A 27983-nucleotide genomic window follows, 5' to 3' on the forward strand; every position below is an offset into this window, starting at 1 on the left:
AGCTATAATATATTATTGTAATAATATTAGTCTTACTCTGAAACTAGGCAATAATTTTCAGCTGCATTAGATTTCTTGTACTGTGAACTCTCCTGAATGTCAACTAAGAGAGGGCTCAAAGCAGCTGCAGCTGAAAGACGTCTATCAGTGCAGAGACATAAATTTTTTTTTCCCACTAAGAACCAAACCACATGTTCCTTTACTGATTAGGGAGAAAAATACCAACTCCAACGAAGGTATTCAGTAAACATCTGAGGTTGGAATGCTTGTAGAATTGCCATCAGCCACTTAAGATCCTTAGTGATCACAGGCACCACTGACACAGCCTCCTCTCTTGAATGCAGCTAGGTTGTTTGAAGTACAACAGGATTGTGTGTCAGGCTGGATATCAGGAATAATTTTTTCTCAGAAAGGGTGGTAATGCCCTGGCACAGGCTGCCCAGGGAGGTGGTGGAGTCACCGTCCCTGGAGGTGCTCGAGAAACGTAGAGATGTGGCACTGAGGGACATGGTCAATGAGCGTGGTGGGGATGGGTTGATTGTATGGGAATTACTGAGTCATGGCCTGAACCTCTGATTGATCACCTGGGGCAAACAATGTGTCAGCCAGAGGAGCACAGGTGAAGGCAATTCACCTGTGCTGCTGGAAGGGGTGGAGCCAGGCTTCACCCCTCCTAGACCTATTTAAGAGCTGGCTACCAGTGGGGAAGGATCTTGGCTGGAGATTCTTCCTTCTGGTGTTTTGTGGTGAGCTCAGCATAAGGGTAAGCCTTCCATTTATTCTCTCTTGTTATCATAGTCCACTTTGCCTACCTCTCTTGTTTATTTTGTAATTGTAACATCTTGATATCCATTGATTATACAGTTGATGGTTGGACTAAATGATCCTAGAGGTCTTTTCCAGCCTTTATTATTCTAACATTACTCCTATGTAAATCAAATCGCAGCCAAGTAGAACATATATACTTCAGTTATGTTATTAGAAAGTAATCATAGGTAATATGCATATCCATGTGGATCTATCAGACTCAAAATAAATTTGGATATACATGAGAAGCCAGACAGAAGCAATCCTTGCTTTATACACTAACATTTTTCTTCTGTTTTTATTTGTTGTCCCAGGAGAAACAAGTGAACAATTCTTTCAATATTAATTGGGGATAGATATATCTACCCTAATCTCTAAAATGCAGTGCACTCCAAACCATATCCTTCTCTGTAATAGTTTATCCATCATCAGGTCTTCTGACAGCTGCAATTCAGTAGAATCAGAAGTAGAAAACAATTTATGAAGTGCTCAAAAGAAGAGAGAAATCATGCATGTCTTAGCTGTGGGGTCATCTCAATCAACCATCCTTTAAGAAGCTACATCTGAGACTTATGCTAAAGTTGAAATTTCCCCTTTCCTGCCCCTTTTCCTTTTTTATGTACCTGAATTGTTTATTTGACATGATCTTTTCCATTCTAGAGTCCCTACTGCTGTCAGTACTTACACATTTCAAGTCCACTGGAACTTCTCAGGTGTGACTGTACACCATTTCAACCACTTCTGCAATTTTCCTTCTCATAGACTGCTTCACGTATGAGGAGTCACTTAAAGTCATTTAGATGATCTTTAGCGCCTTCCAAATTGCAATTGCTCATCCAGATTTTCCCAAAGATGACTGTGATATTATTGCATTTGCCTAGACCTTTCTAGGAACAGTCTGAATCTGGGTGCTCCTGTAATTGCTTCCCCAGATTTGTTGGATCCTACTGGCAGAAGACATGAAAACCCTACTGGGAGATCTCTGTACTATGTTTTTTTTCTTGGCATAAAGCACCTAGACTACAAGAGTGCCATTTATCTCTTCTTTTTTGCACTGTTCTTCACATCCCATATTTCTTAATTTTCTTCTGAAGTCTCATCTCTTCAAACTTTGTAACTAGCGACAAGTAACGTTAGCACCACCCCTCCAATTCTTTATCTGGTCTTGATAGCGTGAAAAGGAATCACTTCTTTCCCTTTTTACATCAAAGAAAGTTCAGTTTCCAACACAAGCACATCTTATGCTGCTCAGGGAACCCACACAGACCTGTCTCACCTCTTCTCTATTTTGTGCAGCTGATGTTCCTCCAACGTCAACTACCACTCAGCAGAGCAGCCAAGACTTGCTGTTGATATGTGAGCTAAACCCTATAAGACAATCAAGCCAGAAGTTGTACAGCCACCCTTATTATTTTCTTGGCAGGAGCAGCAAGGTGACAGGGAGGTTGCTCTCCTAGTCATACCTAAAATAAATAAATTGATAGATAATGCAGTGTGTGTAAGATGCATTTTCCAGCGATGTCTTCAGTACATTTTTGCATTGTTTTGTTTTTTAGGACTGGTTTGTTTTCTTTAGGACTGGTGCAGTGGCACATTGCATTACTGCAAACTGGTGCTGATGCTCAGAGGCTGTGCCCACTCTGTCAGGATTCAAAATATTACCAGAATCTGCAAGTAAGCAATAAGATATGACAAGGAGTGTGATACTGTAACATAACAATGTACCTCTAGGGACACCTGTGAGGAAGGAGGTGAAACTGAGTGTATTCAGCTGCCCAAGGTGCAATTTCTATCTCAAAATATAATGTAATAAGATGTGATAATAAAAAGGCACAGAACTGAAACAAACCATGTCTATTTTAGAATGTCAACTTATTTATGCAGTATACTAAAAAAAAAGTTTTTCATTTCCTGCCTTCTAAACAAACTACTTATAAAATTAGCAGATATAATTTGAAATAATGTTTATAAAGCCATTAGCCATGGTAGTCCAGGATTATAATTTCCTCACATGAGTTCTTATCCAAGAAACACTTACACAAAAAAAAAAAAACATTTCCAGTATCAAACTGGATCAATGCTAGAACTGGGCTCATTCTTTTGTCTCATTTTAAATATCAGAGCTATAGGAGCACCCATAAAAAAACATAATATACAATCAGGCAGTGAGTGGTGTGTTTCAGCAGTGGTGATGGTGACAGAAAAGCCAAGCCACATTCTGGTCAGGCAAGCAGATTTTTACAAGCTCAGCATGCATGCTCTTGTGAAAATGCACAGCTAATAGTGGTGACTGTGCTGGAAAAATAGTGCTTTGTAGTGTAGAATTTGTTCTATCAGATGCTGCTATTGTGCTCTTTGTATTTATTGTAGTTTCTCTGGAAATAAATAGGAGGCTCTACTTTTGGAGCAACCCACATACATTCATTCCAGTGTTAAATGGAAAACAAACAAAAAGAAAGCTGGAAGGCCAAACTGATGCATAGAAAATAACTACTGTAGGCTTCACTGTGATTATACTTATTTAAACACTGAAATCCCATTGGAATGAAAATCTCAGCTCCAGTAGTAGCTCCTGTTACTAGCCGTGCCTCAAGCCATTTTTTTAAGCATGTGCATGAATGTAACCCCATGAACAGCTAAGTTCCATTGATTTCAGTGAGAGCACTCACAGCCAAAAAGCTCGTAACAGAGTCTTGCATTGGGGTAGCTGTTATTTCTTCTTGCCAGTATTTTATCATTCTGAGCTGTCTAGTTTAGCTTGTGGATGACTTCAACTCAGCATGCAAGGATGCACTGTCCTTATTTTTGCTCTTTACAAACTTTGAGATGTGTTATTCAATTTTGCTCTCTAGCATAAGTCTCAGCATACCTGCACAAAGCAAAATGTAATTTCTCTGTCTTTTTCCCCCTGCAAAGATGGAATCTGCTACCTTGACTCATGAGCTCAGCAACGCAGGATTATGTCAGTCCTCAGGTGGGAGATCTTCTTGGGGAAAAGAGGTCAGAAAGTGTTTGTGCCTTAATGGACAGCATCATTACTTCAAGTGCTGACGCTTTGTTCCTGCTTGGCAATGTTTCTATCAGTGGATTGTGCTATAGGAAGAGTCAAATGAAGGAATAAAACTGAGGTTTTGGCTATTTGCCTCCCTCCATAGAAATTTTCATAATAACATCCCCAGTGTTATGTCTGGTTTCAAATTGGGATAATTGCATTCTGCCTACCTGAATTTCTGTTCTGGAGTACAGTTGGATAAACTAACACTTGCTGCCAGAATTCTGATGTTGTTTAGGGGCACAATATACTTTTAAATAATTGTAGTTCTCCTCTCCAGAGACAGGTTTGAGACAATTCACATGCAGCAGTGGTAAATATTAGAACAATACATATAAATAAAGGAATTTCAGGAGTGGTTGAAGTGATTCCTTTACACATGCTCACACACAAGCACATGACCCTTCAAGATGAGAGGCAGTATATGAGACACTATGTTGTAAGACATTGCAGTGTTATTATGCTTTGTATGGAGGATGCAATATAAAATATTAATGTATTTCATTAAAATGACTCTTAATGTCAATATGTAGTGTGACTACGCCGTGATTTCTTATGTTAGTAGGTGCTTTACTAGAAGTTATAACTTTACATTATTCAACCACAATCGTCTCTGTAGCAAATGTATTGTCTCTGTTATCAACTTACATATGCCCCATGAAAAACCATTGCTATGGTGATGAGTATTTTATGGTACAGTATTCACCTAATTATAAACTGTTCTCTAGCAGAGGTGCTAACATTATTTTCAACAGCAAAATCCATTTTCAAAATTAAAATATATGCAAATAATTGAGCCATAACCTTCAGCAAACAGCATTTTTGATTGATAATTATTTCTGTGTATTAAAAATATTAGAGGTAAATGTAAAAGTTATTGCAATGGGTATTTAAGAGGGCTTATTTTTATAACTCTAAGGCGATGTGTACCTTTGTTATTTGCTGACAGACTATATGCCGTTAAATTGGAAAAGTTACAATGGAAATAAAATTATCTTATTTCTACATGAAGCATAAGATCATGCAAAAGAAAAATGCAAGATCTGGGTTTATTAAGCATTTATTTCTAAACAGCATCATCCCTAGAAAATGGCATATTTAGTTCTCTGACTTTATTACCACTTCCATGCAGCTCAATGTTTTTTCTTCAAATCATTATGAGGATTATACTCAGTCTGAGAATTTGACACCTGCTGTTTCAAAACTCAATCACAAATGTTTCAGGATATAAATCAGTTAGTACAGAAGAGATGAATAAGATTCAGACTACAATGTAGGAAGATTTAAAATAAATAAATAAATATTATTTGCAGTAAGTAAAATAAGTCAAAACAGTTATCCAGAATCTGGAGTGAATATGCTGCATGTGTTTAAACTAGTATTATCAAATATACAACAGAATGGTAAAAAGAAAAAAAAAAAAATGAAACAAAACTCCTACTAGCAGAGGAAGTAATATTGTTTGAATCCCTTAACAGTCAGTACGAAAGCAGCAAGACTACAGGGTACAGATGATGGTTGGATGGTTAAGCTCACAACACCAGAAACGCTTGAATGAGAAAGAATGTAACATCACTAGGTGATAATGGGTAAGAAAAATGTTTGTTCTTTTTATTCATTAAATAGGAAAATTATACAGTACTCGATATAATTTAGCATCTACGATGCTATAATAAACATGATAGTGATACTTAAAATTATCTATTTCTATTCTTTATTCCTCTACCTCTTCTTCTTTTCCTCTTATTTAATTATTGTACCATTAATTTTGTACAGTATTTTTGGGGCACATTCTTATAAGAGAAGCTGTAATGTATCAATCAAAGTATTGGAGAATATCATACTGATGATAATTCAAATAGCATCATCTATCATCTGTATTTCCTGTATTTTTAGCAGGGTTTCTGTTTGGTAAATTGTTTAGTCATAATCTTAACTTTAAGCATGCACTGAAATTGTCTGCATTCATCCAAATATTCAAGCATATGCTTCAATTGGAATGAAGTGTGTATGTAGGGTTAAACAGATGCTTTGCTGAACTGAGGCACGGATCCTAAAATTGTGAGCCTGATCCTTGATCTATTGAAGGCTTTCAACTCTGCTGGATGTTAGTTCTTTTGTTATGTGTAAAGCAGTCCAGGAAAGATGAGATACTGACCCTAAAATGAATAACAGTACATTCAGCCAATGTTTTTGCTCATGTCTGTTTTGAATAGAGATGGGATAAAATTAAGGTCTAAAAACTGCCATATTTGGGGAAAAAAATAGGAAAGAAGGCCTGAATTTGGATATAGTCCCAATTTCTGTCTTTTGTCTGAAGGTTATTGGTGTTGGTACAGTACAGGAAAGAACTGATTCCAGCCTGTTTTATTTTCTATTTAGGATTTTATTTAATGTGTTGCATTTCTGCAGCACAAATACTGGCGCTTGCATCATTTCTTTAGGAAAACATTTTGAAGGGAGCTCCTGTATAATGAGGTGATGTCTATTGTGAATGGAGGCAACCAGTTCATATAAATATATCAAATTATTAGAACTTCTTTTCATTTCTCTGCTCCTACCTGAAAACTCTTCCAGAACTTCAGTCTTCTGCTAAGTTATAAATCTTCTCATTTCTGTTCTGGATTTGTTTACAATCAGTTCATACTCATTTGATCTTATGCCAACATTGTCTTGGATTTTAACCTCACACTAACACAGGAAACAAAGTGAGAATTTTTAAAGGAGAAAAAGGGATTACACTGTTGAAAGTCTGTTATACTGTAGAAAATTCAGAAAATTGAAAATGCTGCTGCATTCTGACTTTTGGATAGACTTCATCCCTTATGTTAGAAACCACTGAAATCTAAAGAAATGTAGTTTCACATTTCTCTAGAGAAATAGATGTAGAAGTCTCAGCCATCCTGACAATAACAAGAAAACAACCGAGAATTTATCCTTAGAACTAATTGCATCTAAAACAAGAGGTAACTTTGTCAGATTTCTAGTCTGTTTAACTGTTATTTTGAAAAAACACTGGTCAAACCACCCCTCACTGGGATACACTTTGTTTCTCACAGTCAGAAAACTAAGAATGTTATCCTCTGTATTCTCCAAGGTTTCTGGATTGCACCAGTTTGAGGCTATTTACACAAAAGTCATTGTTCTATTAGGTCAAATTCTATTTTCCTCCTCTCATTGAACTGGTCATTTAACAGGGGGTTCTCAGCAAAGATGAAGTTGGTGTTGTCTGTTTTTGTAAGTAAAAATACAGACATCTTTCTACAGTCTTGTCCCAAGCCTGCAGCTCTCTTTTGACACACATAGCATAGGCAGAAGATTCAAAGAAAAGTACAGTTCCTGGTAGAAAAGTAAATATTTTGTCTGGTTAATCTTTTCAAAAAGATGGGACAAGATACCTGTGCAGGATCATATGTCTTTCAGTCACAGGAAAACACCTACAGATATAGGTAATGTTCAACGCATTCCATATGTAGTAATCTCAGATTTTTGTTTAAGGCAATGAAAGAACACAATGAATTTTCAAGATTTTCAAAGCAATGGAGTATTGCAGATACCTCCTAAACTGCAAATCACGTTTATAGTTTGAATTTAGCATCGTACATCATGTAAAAACATAAAGACACTTGAAAAATAGGTAAGTAGAAAGACTTAACAACTTGAATGTCAATGGGAGAGAGTGACATTAAAACTAGAATATTTGTACTTCAGTGTTTGTACACAAAAATATATAATTTCATGAAAAAAATCTCAATGTGACAAAACAGCTTGACAAATCCAATAAAAACTTTCTCATTCTCAGACCACCAATACTACTGTGCCCTGTAAGTAAAATTTTCGTGTTAGAAACACTTGAGTCCAACTTCATTGGATCATAGGAGAAGATAACTTTTATAAATGTTTAAAGCCTCTGATAGGACACTGAGAATCTCTAAAGATATCTTTCTGATAAATAAGCTCATCACACTGAAATCTTATCCTCTTTTTCAGGGTGACAAGGAATCTTGTAAAGTTAGCTCTACTTCCAAAACTCGGGGAAGAAAGTAAAAATATCCCATAAATAGTAAGGATTAAAAAGGCTAGTGCCCAATCCTATTGATTTCACTTCGAGTTGAGGGCACTCAGCACCTTGCAGGAGGCTCTTGCGACATCAGACTATCAGACTCTTATGCAGAAGCAAATCTTTCATTGATTGCTCTTAACTATAAATGAAGTCATTTCACAGGAAATAGCACAGAATGTCAAATATGTTACACTCTAGGCCCATCCTTGCAAACATTTATGCACAGGAGAGCATTAACTCAGATGAGCTGATTTGGTGCACAGGGACCAGGAGTCTCTCTCACCCATCTACCCAGGCAGAACTGGGCTGCCAATGGGCAGATTTTCTCCTCTCCCTCATTTTCCATCACATGCCACTTTGTGGTACATGAACTCTATATGCAGTTACTCCCTTACAAGCACTCTCATAAATGTTTCCTCTCCCTCGCTTTCTAAGTCATTTTGTATATTTTATTTCCTTTCAGTAGCATGAACTTTCCAGTACGCCCAGCACCTGTCCCTTTAATATAGCACACAGGGTTCTTTCCCTCCATACTGTACATTATCCTCATTAACACATATCAGTCAAAAGCACTGTTAATTAAACTGGCAAGATGATTACACACGCCTCCATGTGCCCCCTCAGAGCATCCGCTTGCCAAGATTTTTTCCTCCCTCATCTAAAGTGGGTGGAGAAGGCCCTGAGTAAACCAGAATCTAATGCTAAAAAAAAAAATCCCAGTGTATTGTTCTCTTGGAGCAAAATGGCTCACACATCACCACTGTTCCTCATAAATGCATACAACACTGACACCAATCTGTAAAACTAACACATGCATATTTGATACGTACAGACATTGCATACAGTGACATTTCCTTACAAATCTCCTTTCCAGATAGAAGACTTAATACACTGACCTTGAAACTTATGGAGACATTGTAAAGAATTCATTAAATCTGGGCAAAACCCAACTGGTTAGGGGAGACTGGGGTGTTTAATGTTCCTTTTATTATTTTTTATCTGAAACGTTTTCCAGATATTCTCTTCACTTACACTTGTTTGTGACATTTCTTTTAGGAAATTCCTTGGCTTCCAGCAAACAAATTTCCACAGCATTTCAAAAGTTATAACAATTTTTGCCACATTGCCACAAAACTCTTAAGAGAGTTTGCAATTCTGTAATGTGCTTTGGATCAAGCTCTCTTCAAGAATACTATTGGAATGACAGGGCTGGAGGGTATAGCAGCAGAGTGTAAATAAAGGCAGGCAGTGGTGATCCCTGAAGCAGAGATAATGTACTTTTCTAGTACACATACACAGGCCTGATAGCTGCAACATAAGCCATCCAACCATCTTGCTAGCAGAATACAATTCTAAGAATCTGTAAGAAAATGCTCCTGCAATGAAGGAGGTAGTTTTGCTGAAGTCCATCATTGACACTAAAAATGTTTACTCCATAACAGAACATGAACACCTAAACTTCTGGAAAATAGGATTGGTATTCAGCTGACTGCCAGCAACCAATTCTCCAACAAAAGAGATGCCCTTGAAGGCTGAAAAAACAAATTAGGCGTAGATCAAGATAGTAAAGTGTCTTCCTATTCACTCTAACTTTTTTTTTGCACCAGAATTTTGTTTTCCCATCCTGTATCAGGAAAAAGTCCAAATTTTGAACATGCTTGTGAGTTGATGCAAAATTAAGGATTAGCTGAAATGATGTTGTAGTATTTGGTTTCAAATTCAAGCAAACAGGTCATTTAACAAAAATTAAATATAAGCTGCTAGTTGAAAAACAAAAAAAAAAAAAAAAAACAAACAAACAAACAAACAAACAAAAAAAAAAAAAAAAGATTTTTTTTTCCAATTAGGAAATTCTCAACTATTACCCTCTTCAACAAATATTTCCTATTTTGAGTAATCTCTGTTTTCCAGTCATGAAACAGACATGAAAATTCTTGATCAGTAGTAGTGGCAATACTGATATCTCTTATGAGAACAACAGATCCACTTTGACATAAAGGAAGAAAAATTGCTATGAAAGTTCTTCAAGATGGCCATACATAGATGAGCAAACCTTCATTTCTTCTCTTTGATCTTCAGACTCCTTTATTTGAAGAAAAAAAGATCCTCCATGTGACATAAACTAGCGTTTTCATCGATAGTGCCTACAAACAGTCTAGAAATACAGTGTCCTACATACTGGCTCAGATAATGACTGTAAAGCCTCTGAAATCAAGGTTGCACTATGACAGAATTTCAGCTCCTGTAAATAACTGATCATTTTAAAGTGAAAAATATTTATTATTAATAAAATGAAAATCGCAAACCTTTAACATCTACTGTAATGTATCATTAAATTTCAGTTCTTTATTTATTATCTAAAACATTCAGCTGTTATACCTTAATCTCAAATTTGGCTGCAAGCACTATTTGATAGCTATATTCCAAGCTCTGAAATTAAGTGATGTTTGAAATATCCACTCTGTGAGGAAGAGAAACGTCACATGCCCAGAGAAACATATAGTACATTTATGTACAGGTATTCAAAGGCCTTATGTGAAAAAGGTAGCCTACATTTTCCCACAGAATAGACTACCCCTTTGTATCCGTGCAAAATTTACAGCTTGTTTTATCCGCTACTTTAAACCCAGATGTCTGACTCAGAGGCTCAGTGCTACTGGGGACACCTTCTCAAAGTGACCTTGAATTATTTTTGGAGTGCAGGTAGAATTTGCTAACCGTCACTTCCATTACTGTCCTTGGAGTTCCAGCCCTGACATTTCCAGCCTATTAGCAAGCAATGAGTATGCACTGCAAGCTCTGCTGGACCTGATTCCATCCCCTTTGAAGTCAATAGCAATTTTTATATTGAGTTTCAGTAGACACCTGACATGGAAGTGGGGCTGATATTGCAGTTTAGTTAGTGCTGCCACTTGTAGAATTTGGGCTAAAATCCACCAGTTGTTTTATCCTATGTAATCTCCTCATATCGTATCTAAAAAATGGAATATTACATTTATTATTCCGTGACTATCGTCCACAGGAAAGCACATAGATGTCACGAGTGTTCATTTTTCAAAAGTATTTCCATAACTTGAATAAAAGGAGTGAGAAATAAAGAGCAATAAATATTTTTATGTAATCATAAATTAATTTTGTTCACTAACTGTACTTCTTCGAAGTCAAAATTAGACAAGAGAGTTATTTAGTAAAGGATATTAGCCTAAATCTGTCATTAATTTTTCTCCTGTCTCTACAAACATTGACATTCTTACATGATTTTTTGTTTAGTTAGGCATAACAATTTTTCTAGGGAAAACAGAATTTTTGACATATTGAGATTTCTTTTATAAGGAAATAAAATACTGACCACATCCAGCAAGGAGGAAAATGAGTTAGATTCAGGCATAACTAATCTTTTCCTGTAATTATTATCCTCAATAATGTATAAGTAAATATTAACTAGCTGCACTAATGGGCAAATAACTCATTGCCCAGTTGTATTCAATCTTCAACATATAAGTATGAAGTATATAAAGAGTATTTAGGTACCTGCAAAAATCCTCTGCTACTATTTAGTTATTATTTTATTATAGGCTAAGGCTGCTATTCTGTGAAGGAATACAGCACAGAGAAATAAAAAAAAGTCATATGCTGGGGAAATTTAAAAAAAAATGTGTTATGTTCAGTTTTTTGTATGTATGTATGCGTGTGTACATGCGTGTGTGCTAAAAGGAAAAAAAAATCTGTCCTTCATGAAGGTCTTTATTATTTTGGTAGGAATGTGCTGTCATGAGCAAGAAGAATTAAGACTCCAAAGTTACACAGACAACTCTTTCTTCCTCAACACTTTAATTCATATGCTAGAATTTAGCTGCGAGCAATCATCTTCACAGTGATTTATGTGATGTTTAAGCATTAAGTTTAAGCCTAGATTTTATTTTACCTTGTTGTCTTTTAATACACAAACATTTCTAATTGCAAAATTGTAAAAAATGTTCTACTGTGTCCAGACAAATGTTCTATTGTGTCCACAGGACAGCAACAAAGGCATGCAAAATCTTCAAAATCAAGATGCAAAACTCTATCCAAACTTATATAATTATAGACTCTATCTTTACAAAAGGATAGCAGAAATTCAAAAACATGATGATCCTAAATTCTTGACATTTAAAATCTGGATGAGCAAGATCTGAACTGCCCAACTGTTTTATAATCAGCAGTATCCACTGGTAATCAGAATGTATTCACTGACAGAAGTTATCCTTCTTCAAAGGGTCTTCTCTGTGACATATCAATACAACAACACTGCAAGAAGTGACCCAGCAAGTACTAAGTATACTGAGAATAGAGAGTAGTGTACTTCATAAATCCCCTCTAGGCTTAATATCTATGTCATACAATGACCCAGAAGTTTAATAGAGAGGTGTCAGTGTGCTCACACCATTGGGAGATCGAAGCTGATACAAACAGGCAAAACTCTCTTCCATAGCTGCCTTTTTTTTTTTTTTTTTTTTTTTTTTTTTTTAACATAAGATACACAAAACAGCATACCTTCTGACCCAAGTATTTGAAAGAGACTCCCCCGATTATCACCAGTTGGTGATGGCTATTTTTGTAATGACTATGTTAGACAAGTTCAGTGGTTTAGATTGATGGGGATACATCACAATTTCAAAACAAACAAGAGTCAGAAAACAAGCTAAACCATGTACTAGTAGCCTGTGGGAAGCAGTGGAAGCAGTAGGTTTGATATAAACCTGGATCCAACAGAAGGTGATTTATAGCTCCTGAAGAATACTTCAGGAAGTATAATTCTTAGGCTGACCAATTATTTTTCCCTTGAAATTTACAAAAAATATGTTCACATGATGAAAAAACTCTTAATTTCTCTGAATTACAGCTAAAAAAAAAAAAAAAAAAAAAAAAAAAAAAAAAAAAAAAAAAAGAGGAGATGGAAAAGGAAATGTAATACTCCAGCTCAACAGGAATATTCCAATAATTCACATGGGAAAGCACATTGGGAAGTAGTTTTGGAAACACAGCAGAGTGATATGAAGGGACTTCAGGCATATAGGCCATATCTGCCATCTGCTAGATTTTCCATTTTTAAAGGGCTTGAAAAAGGCACTCGCCCACTTGCAGTAATGAGTGAGAAAGTCTCTGAAGAGTGCAGGCAGAAGTAGAGTGAACTTTACAAGACTGTATCTATTTCCATGATATTCAGAGGTTACTGCTGAAGACAGATCAAGTCAAGGTTGGTGAAAGAGATTTCCCATCACTTCATGATACTAGTAGAAAAATGATTGTACAAATAAACCAACAGACTGAATTTAAGTAAAAGAACTTTCCATTCATTTTTTTGAAACCTTTGGTCCTAAGCAATATTAAAGTCAGGACATAGAGTTGCTGGGCCACCACTCGGATTTATCATGGCAATCACCTTTATTCAAGGAATTTGAAAACTTGTTAATGTGACAGTCACTGTGATAGCAACCATGTTCAGGTTCTGAGTGAGCTACCATCAGCAAATTGTTTCTAGAGGTACAGGTTAAGATGATCCCATAATATTAAGAAAGCAATATGATAAAAATATTTTTCTCTCATTTTTAATAAATCTTAAAAAGCTTCTGCAATATTACACACCTTAAGTCAGATTTTACTGATAAAATTGCGCAGTTCAGTGAGAGAAATATATATATTCTCTATTTTCTTCCCCAAATAATCTTTATTCAGACACTGACCGAACAGTGCCAAACTAGAACTCTGTGATACATTCCCTATATTCATAGTACAGATAGGGAGGAAAAGTAGAAGAACCAGAAATGGTTTCTCATAGAACAGGAAATCCATAACATAAGTATTAATTCTTTGATCTCTCCTTTAAAAATTCAATAGACGGTCAGTTGGCTGAATTTAAGCTATGCAGGCAGTTCACTCCAAGTGATCTTTATGATCTTTTCAGCCACAGTTATGCACTCAGTTTGAACACTGAATGTAACTAACCATTGGAAAATGGGAGATGGAACAGATTTTCCACCACATGAAATTCTTCCATGTGTGGTCAGTCTTCTCCCTGCCTCTTACTCAATCAAAAATAAGACTTGATACAGTCCAATCCTTTACTGAAAATTTGTAACTCATAAAAGATCTTAAGATCTTAGGGACTTGCAGCCCTTGCCCTGCCTTATACCCTAAACTACTCTCTGAAGGGTACATTGAATAAATAGAGTCACAACTTTTTCTCACATTTTATGGATAATTATTTGCTACGAAGAATTTGAACTGAAAAGAGCAGGTGCATGGTGACTTCAGGAAGAATAAATGGAAATGGAAATGGAAAGGCTCAAATTTTAACTAGATGGCTAGTTTTAGGTGATTTTCACATGTGTTCAGAACATCTGAGATTTGACCTCTGTAAAACTTGAACACCATTGTTGGTTCCTCCAACGTATCTCTTCCTTACAGAAAAGATGGAAAATTATGCAAATCCATCACATTGCCCAATACCTAGAATTATTATCATTTACTTTGGTCTAGTTTTAATCCTTGTTCTCTTGACTGTCCTTACCATTCTTAAAAATAAAGTCATGTGATGTCATCACTCAGAGTTAATGTCTATGTCTTTTTCAGTTTATATGGCTGAATTATATCTGGTACAATGATTATGCAAAGACATTCCTTACTGAACCTGCCAAGTCTCAATCTTATGCAATTATCTGTTATGAAGATAGAGGTACCTATAGACAGTTGTTTTTCCAAGGCATACAACACAGACAATTTTACTACTGAGTGACTAATATCTCTAGATAATTAAAATATTTTTCGGTCAGTATATTCATAACTATAAATAAATTTGTGCATTAAATTACATTGGTTTTTTTTCCCCAAAAGCAGCCTAGTAGTTTTCATGACAGACAGAAATAAAAAGCAATGAAATTATGCTGATTTTTAAACATAATTTTCCAGTAGTTTAAGAAGAATAAGTTTTTCATTTAAAAAAGCCAGCAGGATCAGCAGGCAACTAAGTTCTGTTTTAGTTGAAAATCAGTGGGAGGGAATATAAAGCCATATTTTTTTTCCTAAATGGAACTGGAGCAGCAGCAAAGCTAACAAGTTGTAATCAGCCAAGAATTTTTTTAAACATATCGCAAAAGAAGTACTTTTAAAAAATCCATAATGCCTCACTCTACAGTATTACAAAGCACATTTGCTTCAAGTACTTATTCTTGCAAGAGAGTGAACAAAGGCAAAAATATATTGGGAAAGGTAGGAAATGGGATTGTTTTAGCCATTTACAAGTATAATTCTGGTCATTCATTTATATTTATAAAACTTTTCATAAACACTGTCTTACTCCGTAAACCTCCCAAAATTTAAATTAAAAGTAATCTGTCTGATGATAGCTAAATACTCACCAGCTTACTGCCAGGAAAATAACCAAAAATAATTCCAGCTCTCAGCTCAGCATTTCTCAGTAGAGTGGAAATAGTGAAGTGGGTTTTTCAGCTTACTACAAAGGTTAAAAAATCAGATCAATGGTAAACCAACTGTAAGCGAGAGCTCTGGAAAAATCATTACTGAAGACTGTCCTGCGAACCGCTCCCCCCTTTCACAAATGCCTCTATTGACTTTACGGGGCTTTGGATCACACTCAGAATCATTTTTTGACCATTGCTAATTTAGCTGAACAGAGAAAACCTATCAAATAAGCAAATCCTAGGTTACTAGGACTCTAAGGATTAACACCAATAGAATGAACCTTCTTGAATGTTTTTTTGCCTGCTAGGACACATCTACTGAAAGCCACATTCAAGAACATATCAAAATTCTGATCTGAACATTTTTTCAGTTCTCAACTGTTCTGAAGACTCTACACAACCTTCTTTTTTTCACAGAAATTAGGAGCTACGCTAGCTAGTGTAAGCATCAGAAACTGGGAAAGTGTGGCTGGCTTCACAAAAGAGATGAGGCACTGCTGTTCCTGGTACTACACTTGCCTTCCTTTGTATATGCTGGTGGAAAGGTTAAAAAAAAATGCAGTGTCATAAATGGAAACCTCTCCTGAAAATGTTTATTTCTTTGACCCTATCATAGCAATTTTAAAAGTAAAATATTTACATATGTAAAACCATACAAGGGAAAAGTTACATATGTGATCACAAATGTAATCATTAGATATTTCTCTAAAATATATATTGCACAGAAACAGATTGTAGGATGAAGTTTTTTCAGAGGAACACTAGGAAGAAATGAAGCAAGAAAAATTAAGATACTTCAATATTTTAGCAGTAAAAAGGAAAATTCTCAAATGTTAGCAGGACGTTAAGTTACAAGATAACTACCATTATTTGAACCTCTCTTGTAAACCCTTTGGAAAACCTCGTATGATTTAACTATGAGTTATCTCACCATCTTCTTAGAGCACTCTTCATGGTACGAAAGTGGGAGGATCTTAAATGATGTCTAACATATACAGCATTATGATACCAACACTTTAAATACCAACATATTAGCCTTCATTCCACTATTGGCACCACTATATTATCACTGGTCAGATTCTGATCAAGATCAGGTTTTTAGCATATCTAATCTCAGTTTGAGACACTGATCCACATTTCTCAGCTTTCACATATCAAAACTCAAAATCTCTTTGACACAAAATGTGCATTTCTGCTCAAGTCTCTCTTAAATTAGTCTCCAACAATGCAATTATGTTTTTTACTCTGTTCTCAAATTTGTTTCTCAGAAATCTGGCTTTTTTGGAGTATCACCTATAAATTTTAGCTTCTTTAACGTCTTTTATAGGAAAAGCAAAATTATCTGGCCCTATCTGGATTACTGCATCCGGGCCTGGGTCTCCTGGTACAGGAAAGACGTGGAGCTCTTGGAGTGGATCCAGAAGAGGGCCACTAAGATGATCAGAGGTCCAGAGCACCTCTCCTATGAGGAAAGGTTGAGGGAATTGGGATTGTTCAGTTTGGAGAAAAGAAGGCTCCTGGAAGACCTCATTGTGGCCTTCCAGTACTTGAAGGGTGCTTATAAACAGGAGGAGGAATGGCTGTTTACAAGGCTGGATAGTGACAGGACAAGGGGGAATGGTTTTAAACTGAGACAAGGGAAGTTCAGGCTAGATATCAGGAGGAAGTTTTTCACCCAGAGGGTGGTGACACACTGAAACAGGTTGCCCAAGGAAGTTGTGGATGCCCCATCCCTGGAGGCATTCAAGGCCAGGCTGGATGTGGCTCTGGGCAGCCTGGTCTAGTGGTTGGCGACCTGCACATAGCAGGGGGGTTGAAACTTGATGATCATTGTGATCCTTTTCAACCCAGGCCATTCTATGATCAAAGAATTCTAATTGTTAGTTTTCAGTCACAGAGAGGTCAAGAAGGAGACAGATGACCTCCAGATTTTGATGTTTAATTGACTGCAGCTGTTCTATAGTCTGGAGAATAATTGGCATGTAAAGGAGCATTAAACTATGGGTACTCTGATTCCCTTACCCTGACAATAACATTTCACATCATTAAGGTGGAAGAATGACCTGCCTGGCTGACCAAACCAAGCCTCGGGTCACTTTAATAATTAAAAAGACAGGTAAGATCAATAACAGCAAACTATAGCACTTTACAGCACGATAACTAGTAACAGATATCACAACTGACAGTAACAACCATATATTTATTAAGTCTTGGTGAAATTAAGAAGAGAAAGAGAAAAAACAGAGTGAAGTGCAAATACACACATTTGTTTTCTAGTCGTCAATATTTAGCTTGTTATGGAATTCAGTGACTCATTGATTGAACATGTAGATGTATAATCAGCTTACAGATTTTATTTAAGCATTGATCTTTCAGTCAAAAGCCCTATATCCCATCTGCTTGAGAATTTCTGACTTGTCAAGTGCAGGCAAGAAGTACCATAACTACCAATAGAACATGCTCTCTCTGTTTTGTACAATAATGATGACTGAACAGACACCAAGACATCTTTCCATACGGTGTACCACTATGATCTCCAAAAGCAAAACTGAATTCTGGTTATCAAGTAGCAACAGTATGTATGCCTCTTAATTCTGGGGAAAAATAAAACAAGAAAGATGCTTAAAATACAAATGCATTTTCAGACTATTTAAGCACAGCACCTGTATTAGCTGTGAACTGCTTCTGCTCTTCAAGTGTAATGCAGTCACCTTATCATGGACAAAGGGTTGTGTTTATGTCTCCTTTATCAAAAATCCTTCTTAATAAATAAAAAAATGCAGTTGTCCTAACAGAATGGATGGCATTCCTCTACACATATTAGAGTTTAAAAATGAATCTAAATTTAGAATCTCTCAGGGAATGTTTTCTAATTTTAAATGTACATTAAGGGGGAAAAAAAAAAAAAGAAAAAAAAAAGGACTATTTTGACAACCTTTAGAAAGCACACATATTTAAAAATACTAATCTTACCTTCCTTACACTGGTCTCTCCTACGTATACATCCACTCGCTTTATCATTTCATTCACTTCATCTGGCATAGACTGCACTGATGTAACCATTCTGATTTAAACCAGCACCTCTGCTGCCCTGTTTGTAGAAGGCAGTTATGTGGCCAGTACCAGGAAACTAGTGTCACTAGGATACTCAGAAACAAGCGTGTTCTTGGCAAAGATTTCCACCTGTTATCCAGATCTTATGTTTAACCTATAGGACTTGTCATGACAATAACCTTTTGCCATCAATTTAAAGTGGGCTTTAAGTTGCTTGTTGTTGAGCAAAAAAATCATTGTAGTCCTGTAAATGATACCCCTCAAACTTTAGCCTTTGTTGGCTGACAGACCTCATGAAACACAGCACACAGCAAAACTGCATCAAGATTAGAGAGCCTAACTGGTGATAACTTTCAGTCTTATTATCTTAATAAACTTTCTATACTTGATTAGCCTGGATAAAGACGATACAGATCAGTCATGATAGCTGGAAAATTACAGATAAGCTGGTCATCCTTTCAAGATAAAAATGCCCATCTGTTCCAAGATTGTAATCAGAAAACCTGTGCTGATATTTAGTCTATTCTTACATGGCCTCTAGCTAATTAAATACTAAAGTGAAATCCATTGTTAATGCTTTCTCTTTTATTTTAACTCACTTCACTGAAACTAGTCCATGCCCCGAAAATATCACAGCATAGTGGGGAAAAAACAAACCGTTTGGAAGGTTATAATACTTACTTATACTGATCTGGCTTGTAGAGTAGAAGGGCTCAAGAGCAGCAGGTTTTCTAACTTACTGTTCTTCAGTGAGAATGAGAAATATGGCTGTACTGCAAATCCAAATTCAGGTAAATTCCTATTTCAGAGGGCTGTATGTAAAGTACAATTTATTCATTTATTTATTTGCTTTTGTCAATATTCGTACTGTGAATTCTTCTCTGTTTTACTTTCTGGGGCTTTGTTTTAGAAATACTTGGGTTGTAGGTTTTGTTTGTTTATTTGTAAAGTCGTGAATAAGAGATTACCAACACATTACTCATCCAGGAGTGTGAATGAATAAGAATTAGGACTGAAAAGGATTAGGTGTGGAGGCAATTCTCTGCCAACCTTCTCTACACTGCAAAGATATATTTGAATGGATTATGAAAAAGCAGTAACTCTTGCTAATTAAGGTTATTGGTAGTGTGGTATTGCTGCTCTTTAGTTCTTCTGGCATAAAGTTATTTATGAATATGTCTGGATATATGGTTATTTTCCTGTTATTTTCTTAGAATACAAAGTGTATAAATTTTTTAAGTGGAGTGGCTTCTAAATTTGCAACATACAAAGCTGCTCATATCCTATATGCCTCTATCTGATCAGTTAGCAATCTGTTTTGCCTTGAACACAGAAATATTATCTTTATTATACTAAATATTATGAAAGTGTCTTCTTACAGTCTTCAGTTATGCAACAACTTTATATGAATCGATCATTTCACAACCAACTTTTTTAACCTTTAAACTTAAAACATTGGATTCATAAGTCAGTTCAGTGTTTCAATAAAGCAAATAAACCATCACTATTCTGCAAGACAAAACCAATATCAAATAATATATTTTATATATCATTCATACTGTTTACATGTATTGTCTCGGCTATATCTGCTACCATTACTCTCTCTTTCATTAGAATTTGACTATACTTCATTGTGTGCTACCATCCATTTATGGCTTATCTTATGATTTTGTTTCATGATGATTTTGGCAAAGCTGAGTTACCAGCCACATCAAGCACTGTAATTTTCTGACTCTTCTCTTTTCTCTGTGTTAAACACAATGTATTTTAATTCACCTTCTCAAAACTACATTAGGAACTTCAGCATTTGTTCCACTAGGTTTGTTACTACAACTAATGTCATCACAAACAAATTTCATATCCTTTTTATCACCCCACATTACAGTTCCTTATCAGGTCCTACTTTCAAACAGCTATCTTTACCGTGTATACCAGCTTAACTTTTAGTTGTGCTTTCGTACATAATTTCTGTCTCTCTCTTCTCCAGTTCCTTTGGCCGCTCTTTATCTTAGCCCCTGCTATGCCAGGTGTTCTCCCCACATTAGTTCCAGACCTTCTAGGCATGTTTCTGTGTCCCATCTCCCTTTTGGGAGGAAAAAGAAAATGCAAGAAAAGAAAAATTAAAAAGCAATTTCCATGCAAGCCTTTGTACCCTATTTTATCTTAGCCCTACAGGCAAGCAGACTTCTAACATAGCTTTAGGAGCTTCTTGGATGTACCTTTTCTCTCAAGAACTTCTTCTGCTCTCTCAGCAGTGAACCCAAGCCCAAGATAAACGTGCCTTCTTTGTACAGTCCTGATTTTCCCACTGCATATTTTCTTTCATGCTTCTTTTCTTCTTGTACCAATTTTACTTCTAATTTTAATCCACTGTCTCAAAACCAACAAATTTCTCACAACACCAGATTAATTCATTAGTACCTGTACAAGCATACTAACATAAATTCATCTTAAAACATCAGAACTGCCTACATAATAACCTTAGTCATTCATGAGTTCTAATACAGCATTTATTATCACATCATTCATGAAGTTTATCTTGACAGAAAAAAGAATGAAGCAATGACCATACATCACTGTAAATTGCTCTGGTTTAGTAGAAATAGATTTTATAAGTATTAAGAAGTATACCCAGGAACAGAAGATCCAGGCAGAATATAGCAGTATTTGAAATGTAGAAAGAATTGTACTACCAGATGTGTCCAGTTGTCACCAAGCAACTTAGTTTATTTCAAGCAGTGGGTTTTATGTCAGTTATCATAATAATGAAGACAAACAGGTCTAGCTATTTCTATTCCTCTATGTATTCAGTCATTTTTATTATTCTGGGGTCACGGCAGAAATATTCCTCAATGGACTTTTCATCTGCAAGGATCCTTTCTTTCCTACACATATTTAGAATGGATAGCTCTTCTCCATTGCCTGACAAAAGCCATCACTGGCATCAGTGCCAGGCATTTGTGACTAATCCTACCTGCAGACAACCAATATACAAATTCAAACTTCTGCTTTTTATAACCAATGCTTCAGCTATACCATCCAAGCATAAGAAATTAGCTTCAATAAGAGTGGGTGTTGTTCAGTTGGACATACATTCACCAAATCTTCTCAAGATTAGATTCAACTTCATCTCTAGTTTTCTTTTCTAATGCTTTTCTCAAGGAACGAGGTGGATAGAGGGAAGACAGAGTAGGGGCAAATTGTTCTCAAACTACAATTAGGATGCACAGGAAAAAATAGGCTGCATTATGTAACTTAATATTTGCTTCCCACAAATAAATTCAAATGCACTGGAAGGATGCTGATGACATTCCACTTTCATTCATCTTAAGATGTCAGGACAGCCAACTCTATTCCTGCTGATGAAATTTTTATCTCACCAAAAGCCCCTCTGTCATTTCTTGAATGTTTTAGACTGATTTAGTTTTTAATGCAGATTCTTCTTGGGTGTCTTTTCTTTGTTTGTGCATTTTTATCACAGCCTATTCTCATTGTGAGAATAGTTTTCTACAGAATGCCTTCTTCTTGCAATCTCTGTAACTACCTCTTTTATTTGCAAAGATCTAAAGTAATTCACAATGCTTTAAAATAGAGGCAGAAAGCAAAACTGTAGTCACAAAGAGCTTACAACTTCATAGGGCAGACAATGAAATGAAAAACATTTAATGGAAGTGAGACCAAAACAGCTAGGGAAAGACCGAGGCAAAAGCATTGCCAGTTTAATACAGTATCTCATTACACGCTCATCTGCAAGCATGAGCTTTAATGTTTTTACACACACGTCATACAGCTACTCGGTTCGGATGCACAGTTTTTTATATTAGCATGAATACTTTACTAAATGGTAATAGAAATTTTAAAATTTTTAGAGGACAAATCAGAGTACATGTGTACATGTGGTTCCTCTCAACTGATTTTAATTTTGCAGTGCTAAAGTTTGGTATAAACTGGTTGTCGTAAGTTTCTCTGTAGCCAGAGAGAGGGTCAGTTCAGAGAGAAATTCATCCCATTGTAGAAGAATACATAAAGAGGTTGGTTAAAAGAATTGTCTTTTAAATCTGACAGGCTCTCCAATGACTTTGGAGAAATCTCAGAAGATATCCTTTACTGCTAATGTGGCACTTGAAGTATGACTCAAACATGCACATCTAAAGAATTACACCAACAATCATCCTGACACTTCATTTAGTCTAACAACACACAGTTTACTGGAAGTTTTGTGCTAATAACTTCAACTTCAGTTACAAACAATATGGAAAAGAACAAACATGCTCAAAAGCTTTTTGCGTACACAAATTAACAGTACAAATATTTCTTTTCAAGACTTGCACACTAAAAAGCAGAACATTATTATTCTTACTGAAAAACGGTACTGTAGGTTACTACCTGCCATGATCACACTTGTTAGTTTTCATTCATGTGTTGCTAACCAAGTAATGTCCCAAGTGATGGATACTGTGAAACTGCACTGCTCCTCAGGGAGGCAAACAAATGTCCAAGCCACATGGATGACACACCCCATGAACGACATTATGGTGGGAAAATCCAACTCCAGCCTGCATCCTGTGGACTCTGAGTGACCCTCAGAGATTATTCCCAGCAAAGAGGATAAGGTCATGCACAGGTTACGCAAAGAAAAGGAAAGCTAACACAGAATATGCAGTGTGATCTCTTTTTAGGTTTTAAAAAAAGAAACGTTAGCCTTAATTAATGAAAGAGTAAAATGTTGGCTAATGAGAGTAAAAAATAGAGTGATGCTGTAGGACTGAAAGATATAGAGCACAGAGACACTTGGAGGGAATGAGGTGTCAGGCCTAGTGTTATAAGGAGAGTACCAAAGGCAGGCAGGGGGACATGATGACTGAAAGTTTAAGCCATGGGTGATGTTTTTCAGATACCATAATGCAAAAGGTAATCAAAGGTTTTTCCTTACAAGAATAGGCTTCAGCCCTGCCTAGTGTGTCAGCTGTCAATGCCCAGTTCTAAAATGATTAAGTCCTTTGAAAATATAATTTTATGCACTGTGAACTTTTTTTTTTTTTTAAACAAAAGGTAAAATTCCTTCCTGACCATTGCTGGTACTATAATCAGCTTATGTCCTGAAACTTATGATTTGATTATCCTTATTATCTTGGCTTTTACAGCTATAAAAATGTCATTAGTGACCATAAAAGTATCTTTCTCTTTTTACCCAAGTCAAATTATTTTACTTGGCTACATCCTGTGGCAATGTACTAAGCAGGTCAGATACATATTGCACTATCTGAGCTTGTGCAGAACTTTATGGTGCACAATTGAGGTTTAAAATTTTATAAATCTTATGAGAGCAAGGCTTTGCAGTGATGCAGAGCAAGGATGTTTCATGATGCTGTAGTTATTTCACTTTCAGTTTTAGGTGAAATCTTGAAATACTGAAAGCATCTTTGTTTAAACTAATGGGGAGTAAGTAAAAAAAAAATAAAAAATAAAAAATCAAGCTATCCTCCAGTCACTTCAAAAATACTCTTCATTTTAAGAGCATGAAGGCATGATATAGTTACAAGCAAACATTGTTCCTGACAGCCTGTGGGGTGCGCTCACTGTGGATGCCAGACTAGGCTCCCCAAATCTGAATTTCACTGGTACTTATAGCTTCTTCCAACTTTAGAAATTTCTGCTAAGCCATGGGAAATGCCTTTCATTTGAACCAAGTGAAAAATAAAAGCTCTCAGATGAACAATAATGGCGTAAGTGTGGAGAAGGCATCCTCCTCAGCCTACCCAAGCCCCAGCTGATGCAGCTCAAGGTCTGGTGGGGAAGGGTTAAACACAGCAGCGGAGAAGAATTAATGGTCAGTGTCAGAAGCAGCCGCACAGCATCCAAGAGGCCAACACCCTGCCGGGCATAAACTTGACCTCACTTCAACCCCAGCTGCCTATGAGCCCTGGGAGTCACGGCCAGGTCTGAGGCAAAGCCGGGAGACCTGGGGCGCCGAGCTGCCTGGTGGTGACCTCCGGCTATGATGGATCGACCAGAGTCTGCACGCTCGACTAGGGCTGTGGTCGCCAGTGAAAAATGTATTGATTACACATTAGTCTGCAAGGAGAGGCGGGCAGTGCCGGCTCTGGAGAAACAAGGACCCACTCTCACAAGTTATTAGGTTTGGCATAATTCTAAAAGGACACATAGGATGGTTTTATTTTACCTGGCAGCCATGACATTCACTGATATAAAGGATATAATCACAGAAACTGAGTAAGATATTTATGTGGAATTTTGTACAATGACTCTGAGAGCTGCAGGCTGGAAATATACACACTGCTTTCTAACATGTCACCATTTAATTTACCATCTAAAACACTCCATTCATGCATATTTTCTGAATTTCTGTCAGCCAAAACTCTGAAACAGGGGAATTAATATTTTCTGGACACAGTGACCAAAAATACCAGAAATAAGAATTTTAGTTGTAAGAATTGTAAGAATTTTAATTATTGAACTTTGTTTTATGTTTATATAATAGAAAAGGTTTTTTTCTTGAAAAAAGACACATGGATAAATATGTTGTTTAACTATCCCTTTTCTGTAATGTTTATTGTGATTCTGCCTAATTTACATATATACTTTCAATTGTGAAGCCATTAACTATAAAAAGACTTGTGAAGCATCTACAGAATGGAACGTGAGGGAATGTTAACAATGGCAGTCTTCTGCATACTTGCTGAGTTCCAGAAAAAAACGTGGGTTTAGAAATAAAATATATGATCTTTGTTCCAAATCACAACTCCCCTGGCATCAATTTAGGTCTTAATATCAGACTGAACTCCTACATGATTTTAGAGAAACAGCATTCAGGTGAAAAATCATTTAAAAAATTGCTATCATTATTTGAGAATAGCAATAAACATCACTCATGCTGTTTACTTTATCACTCAATTCTCAGTGCAGCTGGCCAAGACATGGAAAACGTTTAGTTAAAGAAAGAGGAAAAGAGAATGTTTGAAGCTTTGTTAAGGCATATAAATGGCACAGATGCCTGTAGAGCTTTTGATCAGAGCTAACCAAACTGTGGCTCTTGAGTTACACCCATTATGCAAGTTTGCGGTGCACATCCTGTGCCTTGATGGAACAATAGTCAGGGGCCAGGGCAAATCAATATGCATACCCTGCCCCATCCTAAAGTACCTCCCACAGCTAAGAGTTTGATCTTGCGGATGTTGGTCATTGCTTGGATAAAAATGAGTCACTTGTGTGCCCAGGTGGCCAAGGAGGCCAGTGGCATCCTGGCTTATATCAGAAATAGTGTTGCCAGCAAGAAAGGTTATTGTCATTCTGTACTCAGCTCTGATGACTCTGCACCTTCAGTACTGCATTCAGTTTTGAGCTTCTCACTCAAGAAAGGTATTGAGGCCCTGGAGAACGTTCAGAGAAGAACAACAAAGTTGATGCAGGGCCTGGATCACAAAGCTTATGGGGAGTGGCTGAGGGAACTGCAATTGTTTAGTATTAAGGCAATGAGGCTCAGGGGAGGCCTTACTATCCCCTATAGCTGCCTGAAAAGAGGTTGTGATGAGGTGGATGTCAGACAGCAATAGATGAGATGTAATTGCACTAAGGGATATTCAAATTGGATATTCCAGAAGAGTTTCTTCTCAGGAGTGCTGAAATATTGGAACAAGCTGCCCAGGAAGGTGATTGAGTCACCATCCCTGGAGCCATTTAAAGAAAGGGTTGATGTAGTACTTAGGGACATGGTTTAGTGGAAATAGTGGTGGTAGGTAAGCAGTTGGACTAGATGATCTTCGAGATCTTTCTAATCACAACAATTCTATGATTTTGTGATCCTGAACTTCCCACATTGGAAGACACAGATATGATTCTCAACCATATGGGAAGTTTGGACAGCACTTGTAATGGTGTAACACAATGGACAAAACAGAAATAACAACATTGTAGTAAATTCCTGGGCTACAGCAAGTGATGATATTCTCAAATATGACAGCCATAGACACAGAAACAATGGAAGGAATCTCCTTACCCTTAGACAGCCTCAGGTAAGCAGACATCTCCAGCAAGATACACTTATCTTCCCCTGCCAATCCTTAAATGAGGTCTGGGACGAGGTAGATCCTAGCTCCAACCCTTCAGGTCATTCAACTGCATTACATACACCTGAGCTCCCAGGGTTGGCTCTGCCTTCCCACCAGGTGCTCAATCATTGGTTCAAGCCATGACTTAGCATTTCCTCAACAGCAGGTATCAAGGTCAAATTAGATTCCTCAAAGTAAACGGTCCTTGCAGAACACAGAATGAGGAGGAGTATTAATTTCTTTTTTCTCCTATTTCTCAAATGACAGAATGTGTAGGAACCATTACAGGAGGGCAAAATAATACCAGTTAGATTAAGATATTCTGATCTGATTCTGCTCTACTTCCCAGTCCCTCACAGTGATTTGGTGAAAAACAGCAAATAAAGAGCCAGATCTGTAAAATGTTTGCATTGTAGCTCAGTGTATTAGTTTGGGTCTTACTAAGCCCCCAGCACACTTTATTGATTGTAAACAGTGTAAATTTATAAGGCAAATCATAAAAGCCTCAGTCTCCAGAAAAGAACATATTATGTGTGCTTACTAGCAGCATATCACTCATTCTAATTAAAATAAAATACTCTCCTAGTGGCAGAGAGGCCTGAGAAGGTGTTGTTCAGAGGTGGTAAGATGTTTTCTTTGCATTTAATAACATATGTGAACCACATCATTAGCAAATATTAAGAGAAATCCTGATTTGTTAGAAGTAGCATCCAGTTTTGTCTTTTAAGTATCTGAGCCATGATAACACAAGCACGAAGGAAAGACCCCCTACATCTTGATCCGGCAGGAGATAATACTGGACTGTAATCTGCTCTTCAATGAGAAATCTAATTAATGATTACTCCATTTTGTAACTCTGTCACAGAAATAAAATCCCATTTACTGGGGGAAAAATTATTTTTCTGAGAGAAAAGTTTCTTTTCTGAGGCCAAGATTGTTGTGCTACCCACACAGTAACAATCTACCTAGGTCATTTCTCTTGTAGATACAAAATAGAGTATATTTGTGAGAGCTTGTACTGAAGCAAAACATACTGAAATAATATTGTAGTGATCAATCTAACTGCACCACAGAACTCAGATTTCAATGAAAGTTTCCCCTTGTAAAAATGGGTAACACATATAAACGTAATACAAATGAGTACCTCTCCCAGCCTCCAAAAGGTAAATAGACTACTGCAAGCAAATAACAAACCAAACTGAAGTCTGTCTTTCAATTCTACTGGAGCTCCAGAACAGGAAACCAATTCTATATGTATTTGTATGAATCTAAAATCATGCTAAAAATGGCTAGTGTACAGAAATTAGCAGGCAAGCACAGGCTTTGGTGTTCACACAGAGAAGCATACGGTCTAATCCTGCACAACAGAAATTCATAAGGTAGTGTAGCATGTTGTCCCCCTCATGGGAGACAGGTAGGACTCCTTCCAAGACATAAAATAACGGTAATAACGATAATACCTAAGTCCACAACACGAC

General features: G+C 36.6%; 1 long non-coding RNA gene across 3 annotated transcripts; it reads left to right on the forward strand.

The window, feature by feature from the left end:
• The first annotated feature begins 604 nt into the window (after positions 1–604).
• On the forward strand, positions 605–5545 carry LOC128085661 (uncharacterized). Of its 3 annotated transcripts, none has more exons than XR_008209045.1 (3): positions 605–763; positions 1468–1579; positions 1689–5545. It is a non-coding gene; the product is annotated as an uncharacterized LOC128085661 (long non-coding RNA). The 3 variants fall into 3 exon arrangements; XR_008209043.1 differs by having other exon boundaries at positions 609–763; positions 1740–5544; XR_008209044.1 differs by having other exon boundaries at positions 614–763; positions 2104–5543.
• The last annotated feature ends 22438 nt before the right edge of the window (positions 5546–27983 follow it).

This window comes from Tympanuchus pallidicinctus, unplaced genomic scaffold (genome assembly GCF_026119805.1).
Source record: "Tympanuchus pallidicinctus isolate F22 unplaced genomic scaffold, pur_lepc_1.0 scaffold3, whole genome shotgun sequence".
Lineage (NCBI taxonomy): Eukaryota > Metazoa > Chordata > Aves > Galliformes > Phasianidae > Tympanuchus > Tympanuchus pallidicinctus.